The following is a 10,525-nucleotide window of genomic DNA, read 5'->3' on the forward strand; positions in this document are numbered from 1 at the left end:
TACACTTTTTTTCTTAGTATGGACTGTCATTTTCCATTTTCCTATTTTATATGCCCACTACCTCATTAATCTGAATTGCAGGTCACCTTAGTTCCTAACTATGAAAGATATCTTGTGAATTTGTTTTTCTCAGTAATTTTCAGACCCCATCTTTTTGCTATGATCTCTTTTCACAGCTTACTTGCTTTAAACTGTATCTTAATCACTTCTTTACTGGTAATTGTATGCCTTCTTTCCTTTATTGTTCCTGACTCCCTTTTTTTCCAAATATGTGTATGTATTTCCTTTCACTGCATGGATGCCAGAATGACCGCATTACAAACATTTGCTGAAAGAAGTGCTGTGCCCCCAATATTTTAATATTATTAGCAGTGTGTATCATATGACTAGTGCTCTTATATATGTTGAAATACTCACTAATTAACTTATTTTTGTCGAACTCCTGGATTTGTCTCAAGGATATCGAGAAGTATGAAAGGTTCTGTCCCATCCCATGTAGTTGAGAGCATAATATTTTTATAAAACCTGTGGGTTTTATGATGTTCAACACCCCCAAACTTCAAAATCATTTCTACCGTATATATTTGTATATACTAAATCTTATTCCTCTTTCTTTACACAGAATCTGCTTCCCACATTTTATTATAGTTTCATGTTCCTCACTTCTTACAATGAATTGTATATCCTCCACTTGCTTATCTTAACTTGAATTTCACCCACTGTGAATATGAATTATATTTTCCTCACTTTCATACTGTCAATCTCATGTGTCACGTTTTGTTTTGTATGAACTTTATGTTGCCTTATTTGGAACTAGCGCCACTCCTTACTATGATTTATGTTCCTTATCATGAACTATGTGTCACAATGAACAGTATCGTACTTGTTTTTTTAATACCAGTGACACCTCCTTACTTTGATTTATGTTCCTTATCATGAACTATGTGTCACAATGAACAGTATCGTACTTGTTTCTTTAATACCAGTGACACCTCCTTACTGTGATTTATGTTCCTTATCATGTACTATGTGTCACAATGAACAGTATCGTATTTGTTTCTTTAATACCAGTGACACCTCCTTACTATGATTTGTGTTCCTTATCATGAACTATGTGTCACAATGAACAGTATCCTACTTGTTTCTTTAATACCAGTGACACCTCCTTACTATGATTTGTGTTTCTTATCATGAACTGTGTGTCACAATGAACAGTATCCTACTTGTTTCTTTATACAGTGACACCTCCTTACTATGATTTGTGTTCCTTATCATGAACTGTGTGTCACAATGAACAGTATCCTACTTGTTTCTTTAATACCAGTGACACCTCCTTACTATGATTTGTGTTCCTTATCATGAACTGTGTGTCACAATGAACAGTATTCAACATGCTCCTTTAATATTAATGATACCTCCTCACATTTTGTTGTACATTGTCCATTTCTAATCTATGAATTTTATTTACTTCATTGTTGTAAATGGCTTTCTCGCTATGAGTTGTGTTACCCACTTTCCTATTGTACTGTTTGTTACCCACTTTATATTACCAGTTTTATCCCCCCCTCAAATTATCGTATATTGAACTGAGTCATAATTTTTATATTGTGAATTTTTTCCTTCACTTCATTACAACTATTTACTAAAAGTATTGGGACAGTACACCCCCATCTAGTAATGCACACATCACCACTGAAGTTGCTTGTGATTCTTACATATCATACACTGCCAGTTGGAGTCAAGATGCCATAAGAAAGGATCTCCAAAGAAGAATGGTTATTGGATACAACATTGGTATGAATGCTCAATTTCAGCTAACTTACCACATCCAAAATCCACTACTGTGAACAATGTGCAGAAGAAATAGAAGATCAACAGATATGCTTCAGAATTGTAGGCCATCACATCTACTGCACAATGAGTTTAGTGCTACTGTACTTCATGGATGGACTTCATTCAGCAAATTAGCCGTGAATTACAACTCATCTTTTCTTATAATACCTTGAGTATTGGAATTGGGGTGAGGAAGAGTTGAAAGCCATCATATGATCTGACTAGTCTCACTAAACATTGTTTACTTAGTGAATGGGACTGTTGAGTCCAAACAATGAAGTCTGGTGGGATGCATTGTGATTTGGACATGTTTTAGCTGTTTGGTGTTTATCTACTATTAAGAGATCCATGAATTCTTGTCCTTTTATGACATTCTAGATATTGCTGTACTGTCTACATTTGTGATAATGCCATGAAAATGCACCTATTCATACCACACACAAACTGTACATCAAATAAACTGGATTATTTGGAAGCAATTTATTATCTAGCGCTTTTCGAAACTTCAGTGAATAGTTTTGTTGTTGTTTTTTCAATAAAAGGTTAGACTTAATAGATTGCTGGTTGTATTGATGAATTCCTGGTAGTTACATTTCTTCACCAACACTATTTCATTACATTAATTAGTAATGCACTTAATGTAATATTGCATAACGTTGAAGATTAAGTTCAATGTAATTTGTTATAAATATTTTGTTACAAAACGGTTGTTTACCAGTATTAAGTTGAAAGGTTCAGAATAAAAAAATCATAATAAACAGAACACTCTGAAACTACCTGTGTTTATGTTAAGGACTCTTTTTTTTTTTTTCCTTCTATATGTTTTGGTCTACAGACAGACTCACAGTTACACTTAGTGATAAAAGGAAATCCTATAAAGAGTAAAACATGGTAATTTTTCAGTAATTTATAGGTGAAATGTTATAGGTTTTTCTACAGTTATTCATTTATCTTGTAACAAAGAAATGCGTTTGCATGTTTGGGTTTCTACTAATCAGTGTAGTAGTGGACTTGTGTGTGAAACCACGTGACCAAACGAGTGGGTTTAACTCTGCCTTACGATGACACTTAAGAATTTGTATGAAACTTTTTATTGTTCTTGGTATAAATATATTTAGACTGTACATTGAAAAACCGAACTTAAACTAAATAACCGAAATTTACTGTCAATGCTTTTCCCGTTAATTTAACAGCACGAGATATTAACCGAGATTAACTTGAGCAGCAGCATGTACTGCAAGAAAAATATTAGTTTATGTTTAATATATCATATATTTCTTAAATATATATCATAAATATCATATATTTATTAACTTTTTTTTGTGGAAAGTAAAGTTTAATTTAAAACTTTTCGAGCTTGTATCAGTGTTAATTAACCTAAAAACAAATAACTTGCATTTTTAAGCAGAGTTGTATGTGATTTTGATACACTTGTATATTTTTTCTTTAGCGGACCCCCTGGTAGGAAGTATTGCTACTCAGTATCTTCAACATCGAGAGGAACACGACAGGATTGCTCGGTTGTGGACAAAGCGATACGCCACGTAAAAACAACCATTAATTAGGCTTAATTTTCAGTTTTTCTTCTTTCCAAAGCAATGAACTAGTAGCGCCACCTTCCTCACATTCATCGAACATCTCATGTCCCACAGTGCATCCTTGTCCAGGTGGACCTAAGTGACCTCTGTCCAGCTCAGTGATTTATTATTATTGTTGTTGTTGTTGTAGTCACTCGTTAGTGAAGTATAAATAGTATCATTTTAGCTTGGAATCATTCACCAAATTGGGTTTTCTGGTAAGCAAATACGCTCTTATACTAATGTGCTGATACATTTGATGTTTGTTAAGGTGCGAGGTTATTTTTTATTTATTTATTATTTTTTTGCTAGTTAAGTTACAAAGTCCTTGATGATTTACGCTTACTTTAATTTCTTTCCATTCACAAAATTGTAAGACACTAGTTGATGGATTTTTTGAGACGTCAGATTCTGTTTCCTAATGAATGTATTTTAAATATTAATTTTAGTACTCAAACTTAGGCTTAAGTTTGAGATTTAAATTTCATTTTGTCCAGTCTGACATGGACTGACTGTTATTGCTAGGTAGCATATGTTGGAGCTTTTTGTTTCGTTTCTGGTAAGTAACCTCCTCCTCTAAAAAGATGATGATGAAGTGGTTCATTTAGTAACTGTATTTTTACTTCAATCACGCAGCGTCCAAAATTTATTATTTCTCTCCAAGTAAATAATTTAGTTTTGTTTCTTTATATTTTCAATTTTTTGTTGTTATAAGTATGGAAGTAGGTTTTTTTTTTCAGTTTTGTGTCTATTGTAACGCAAGTTTCGTGTGCCAGTTTTTAGGGCTCTATTGTGATGACATTGTTTGCAATACCAGCAAAAGACTTCTACAGAAGGGCTTCATGTAGTTGTGCACATTTGTTGTTGGTAAACAGTTCGCTGTCTTTTATTAACTTGTTTTTGGAATTAATAGTGTGGTGAAAATTGTAGGCCTTGTTATCTCTGGATAACTTCCTAGTTATCTGAGGAATAAGAAACTTGAAAAGGCCCCTTTTATTAGGTAACTGCTTAGATAATTTAAACATGAACTGTTGTGGAGACTGATTCAATACAGTGATTTCATTTAATAATATCCATATGAACTGGAAAAGGACACAACTTGGTAGGGTATAAGATTCAATACACTTTTTTCCTAGGATAACTTCCTGGTTAATTTTAAGAAAATGAGATTAGTTGAGGTGTTTATTTTAACATAATATCACCTGGGTAGACCCTAGGTAACTGGAAGTACACGAAACTTGATGAGATAGGTAAGGTTTAATGTGGGTATGTGAACGTATAATTGATATAAAAAAAGCCGAAGCTGTAATTATACGTCACCAAATAAATACAATCGAGTGTTATTGGCTGACAAAATAAAACTGACACCAACGAGAAGAATCTAAGACCTTAATGATAAAACTGTGTATGTATATATATATATACTATTCTTTCCTTAGTGCGAATATATGCGTACCTGCATCTACCCAACAGTATATTTCGACTAGTCGATATATTTATTTTAAGAGATATCCTCTTAATTATCGAACATATATAAAGTTTCGAAACAGCTATTTGGGGGATAATTTATTTATATCGGTATTAAATCTATTATCCAAGAAATATCTGTTTCATCAACTTAATATAAAGTTGGCATTATAAACATGATTTTTTTGCTTAGTTTCCACCGTTTGCTTTCATCAGTTTCGGGAGTGTAACGGTGAATACAGGTGAGTTAACACCTTCTCCTAGGTACTTACCTATATATATACACACACATATATATGTTAACAAACACATAATTCGACTCGTACAGCCGATAGTCCGGGCACTTTCGAAAGGTGGACCGCCCTTCTGTCACACCTGTAACATTTCCAAAGAAACCTCAAACTTAGCACAACCCGTTACCAAGGCGTTACCATACCCATGACGTCACTGAAGATCCCCAACTCTCACATTTTCTGCTCAATCTCGATTCACCCCTGAAGAAGAAGGTGTACCTTCTGAAAGCGCGCGGTTTTTACATACAATTGTTGAGGCTGCATTATTTCTCAATATTATTATAGGCTCTTAAAACGTATTAATACGCAGTATTGGGCGTATAAAAGACTTCAATTTAAACTTAATTGGTCGTTTTTAGACGGTGCTACGCTAGGTTGGGTGTTTCGATCACTATATATTTATAAGAGTATTTGCATGAAGTTATTTCGTATATTAAGTTGGTTGCAAGAATGTTTCCATCTTTAAACAATTATTAAAAACTAAACACTAAACTATCAGAAAATCCATGTTATTTAGCGTCTTTGAATTCTGAACAGCTATTCTAAACTAACTCATTTGCAGTCTAAAAGAGAGAGGGATGAATTTCTGAAATCTGATTGAAAAATTCGATTTTTTTAAAGATATTTCAAAGTTTTATTTAATGCTGTTTGAGCAATAAGAAATAATAATTACATTATTATACTAAGTATACTCTCAACATCGCAACCCACGCGATGATGAATAAATTTGAAGTATTAAAATAGAGCATGATCAAAAGAATGTGTTTGTGGTACATATCTAACAACCATTAAAATACGTTTGTTGAAACCTCAGTTTCTAAGGTATGTAAGAAGACAATGCAGTGCAATAGGCTTATACAGTTAAACCATTTAGCGTAATGCAGTACTAGTTATTATTACTAATAGTTTAATTATTCTTGTCGGTATTGTATTTAAGGCATATAATAATTTACATTTGTAAGATAGTCGACGGTCAGCTCTACCAAAGCACACACAAAAAGAAATTACATTTCAGAACTTGTTAACATTAGATTGAATTGCACATTTTAAGTTTTCGAAAAGGAATCTAAAAAGAAAACTCTTATGGTGGCATGACACATATAAAGAGGGGTGGGGAGACCACACAGGTAAATTAAAACTCGGTACTGCAATGTAGAAATGTACCCTTGCTTAACTACGCAAAAATATATTCTATTACAAGTTAACTTTATTTGTTCACAATTCATAATGCTTCAAATCTCAAAGATTACTCATTTTATTACATCAACATTCTTCACCGATTTGTGTAACCTTACTTATCACGTTCTAATTAAGCTAGATTAGGGATTTATATCAAACTTGTTACTTGACCTAAATCCATAAATAATTTTTGTTGTGAAAATGAGACTTTTCGCTTGTGTCAATGGTTCTAGTAGCTTTGTTTTTCGTTAGAAAGTGGACTTATGATTAGATAGTTTAGTTTAAAAGCGAAATTACTCCGTTTTTAACGAGCACCATGTAGAGCAGATGCTGGGGAATAGTGAACTTAATCTGGTCATTGCATCTGGATAAATCGATTACTCAGGAAACTGAGGGACTTTCATATGAGCGCGAGTGTTATCCATCAGAAATCCGAAGGATTTCGTATTTTATGTGTGTGTGTGTGTGCTTTATATAAAAGTTTGATAGTCATAGCAACAAAATGAAATGTCACCTTTCGATACTTGTATATCTAAAAAATGACGGCGACCATAATGGATTCATTTGGACGTGCCAATTTTTTTTAATGCAGTCTGAATAAAATAAACAAAAATTAAACGCCCTCTATATAACAAATAGAAAATACTGGTATATTTTGATTTCGGTTTAATTTTCACATTGCCATCTTTATATTCGTTTTTTATAGCATTCAATAGTATATAATTAAATATAACGATTTTTGTGTGGCAGGTTCAGTAAACTTGTGTAAAAAATGTTTGCGTATGAATATCGTAGTTAAATTTTGTTTTTGTTTCAAAGGGTGTACAGATTAGTTCCAGTTGTAGATGTTAGAAAAAAATGTCTGAAATAAACGGTATCGTTAAACTGTTTTATTGTTTACTGTAATTAGTTAAATGCATATACACACATTCAAAGAATGTTTTTTTTCCCACGTGTCATTACTATCTATTATAAGGCATCTAATGGCACTTTCATGGTGTAAGGAGTTGCAAAGTGGGGGTGTTAGGCGATCCATGCAAGTTTTACAATGAGATAATACTAAAAGCAGCTTAATCCAGGGGGGGGGGGCCATGCCTCCCAGAAAATTAATATAGTAACTTACAGTTGCTATACAAAGGAAATATGTAAAAGTGATGGGTGATACGGTACCCCCGCCCCCTAACACATCTGCTTATAATATTAACAGATGTTCCAATAATATTTATTTTCAGTTATGAGGGAAGTTTCGTTTACATGCCATGTTCTACAACTTGGGAAACTTTTTTCTTAGAAACTACCAATACAACTGTCTACAGCCAAATAGAAAAAAAAACCGTTAGGTTATCAAGGTTTATATATCTGTCTGATACTGGTGTTTTTACATTCATACACGTTAAGTAAATATGGCTTTAAATGTGCAAACATTATCAGACGTTAAAGTAACGCTGTAAGAAATGTTGCTGCTGGAACTTCACTCTAATTAAAGAGGGTGTGAATCACACCCTGGACGTTTGTTACGAACACCTGCCACGAGGAGCGGTTTAGCGGGTGCACACTGTTCCCTGTGCTGGCCTGCACAACTGATTTAATACCAGCCGTGCGGTTTTGTTTCGTGACACGTTTCAAAGTTTGCATCAACTGAGAAGTGATTAATTTTGACAAGCCAGTGTGGTAGCATTGCTAATCTTTTCTTCAGCAGCCACAGTAGACCACTTCTACATAAGTAGACGAGCTGGATGGAAGGTCGCATACCCTCGTGTTGTCAATGCTGCATCAAATGATCATTCCGTTTCTTCTTGAAGAACTGTGTACTTCTTTGCTTATTACTTCACGAATGGATGGATGTATTAGGTGCTGACCTTTGTAATACCTATGCAACAGTGCAGATTTGGTGAGAATGGGTCAATTTGAGGAAGGTTTTTTTGTGGACTGCTCCTGCTTTGTGTTTATTGGTGACAATGTTTAGGACCCCATGTTAAGCAGAAGGCCTCAGCATGGAGCCCGAAACTTTGTCTGAAGCTACCTTAAAAGAAAGAAGAGGAGGTCCAGTACCACTACTGGCTTGCTTGTCCCCCTTGGTCATAAACTGGTCATCACGATATAGGTCGCTTTTTGTCGTTTACCATAGTATAAAACAAGGGTAAAAATTAGACACGACTATATTATTAATAACCCAGAAACTAGATTGTTCCTTAGTATGTAGCATTTAAATGACTTTTGTATCCACCAATTTCAATAACAGATAAACCATAATTGATGTTGCTATAAAATCACAGTAAATTTTTAGAATGTAAAACTGAAGCGGAGAAATGTCGATAAACTTCTTCCAATACCCTACTGCGTAACGGATGAAAACGTACTTGGCAACTTTCAAATTTACAAATACAGTCAGACAATAGACGAGTACGTAACTTAAAGCCGGAAACAGATTACCATAACTAAGGCACTAATATGTTTAAATACTTTTTAGTTATGAGTTGATGTACTAACACACCAGAAACTGGAACCAAATGTGAAACCGATGAAACAAAGGGTTAGTATGACATTTTTCTATTACAGTTATAGGTAGTGTAATGATGAGTTTTGTTGAAACTTCAATGCAGTGTTTATGTTGTCTCGTACATTAAGAACGTTTGAGGCTGCTCATGAGTTAATACTGATTAAGAATAACAAGTTTATACTCTGAGACAAAGTACACAAAAAACAGGTCCGAATATTCTGTTTCATCTTAACTTAAACACTGTTCTAGAGTCATTGATATCTCGTTACAACATCATTTAAAGCTGAGACTGTAGGAAATTAAGATACATTGATGTGTTGTTCTGTTAAGTCACAAATATATCTTGTGTACAAATAAACTCCCATGTTTAGTATACTGGTTCGAAAACTCGGTCTTATAAATAATCTTACATGTTTGTTTAAAAAATGTGAAAAACAAAATATACCTTTGACATTTTCCCTTGCACTATGCGATAGGCCTGTGTTACAACAGTTGTAGACTACTGTCCACCTAGTTCATCACTAGACATTAAGTTCATGATATTTCTGGGTAAATAGAAAACGTTATTTTACTGTTGAAAACAAATGTTTTATTGACATATCTGCTAGCACGTGATTAGACTAAAACCATATAATATATTCATTCTTGATTACTTAACTTGCAGGTGAACTGGATGAATAACAACTTTTAGCACTAAATGTAATATATACAATTATTTTTCCAACAACTGTTTAACATTATAATACATAAGCACTAATTATTTCATAAAGCAAGACAGTCGAACATTCATAACACAGAAAGTGAATCAACAAGTTATGACCGAGGTTTACAATCAATCAAAAATCGTGCACTTAGTGTCAGCAAAACCTCATTCGAATATCTGTACACAACTTTTTACATTTTTGTTTCTCTTACAGAGTTCTATGATTGAATACACACATAACCAACAACAACAACAAAATGCACCGTTTTATCACAAACCTAAAGCTACCTGCTGTTTTCAGCAGAAAAACAAAGGGAATTTCACTGCTCTATGTTAAAATCACGTTATTCACTTTTTCTTTTTGTCCAACTGCTGTCCACTTCTGTCACTAGGGGGCTCCCAGTAGTGTTACGTTCATCAAACGTTGGAGTAGCTTCCCGAACGAAGAGGTGCAATGCTTTAATACCTACAATAATACACTGTGTCATTATACTCGAGAAATACCCTTACCCCATTTACCTCAAGTGCTACAACAATAAACACTAATGATTTTTATTAAATGAGCGTACAAACTCATAAATGGTTAATAATCATCTCTAAATGTTCATTAAAAGTTCGTAAACTTCTTATTTAATGTATAACAATGAACTATCTATCAGATCTGACACGTGATTCCCGTTCAATTTAGCCTTTCGCTGACCACAAGTTAGCATACTTTCGTATAAGTATTTGACAAATGTTATGGTTTCTCCCTATGTCATAGGAAATATTTATCATTATTAAATATTTATTTGGACAGTTGTTTTTTTAAAATAAATCTATCAGAACGTATTGAAATTTCGATTTGTTTCACGTATCGATTTATTACATTCCCGCTTTCCCTAAGAATTTAAGTTTGCTTGAGAAATTTCATCTTTTTAGTTGACTTTCCCGATCGGAAATTTGTTTGTTTTGGATTTCGCGCAAAGCTACA

The sequence above is a fragment of the Limulus polyphemus genome, unplaced genomic scaffold, assembly GCF_000517525.1.
Source record: "Limulus polyphemus unplaced genomic scaffold, Limulus_polyphemus-2.1.2 Scaffold7426, whole genome shotgun sequence".
Taxonomy (NCBI): domain Eukaryota; kingdom Metazoa; phylum Arthropoda; class Merostomata; order Xiphosura; family Limulidae; genus Limulus; species Limulus polyphemus.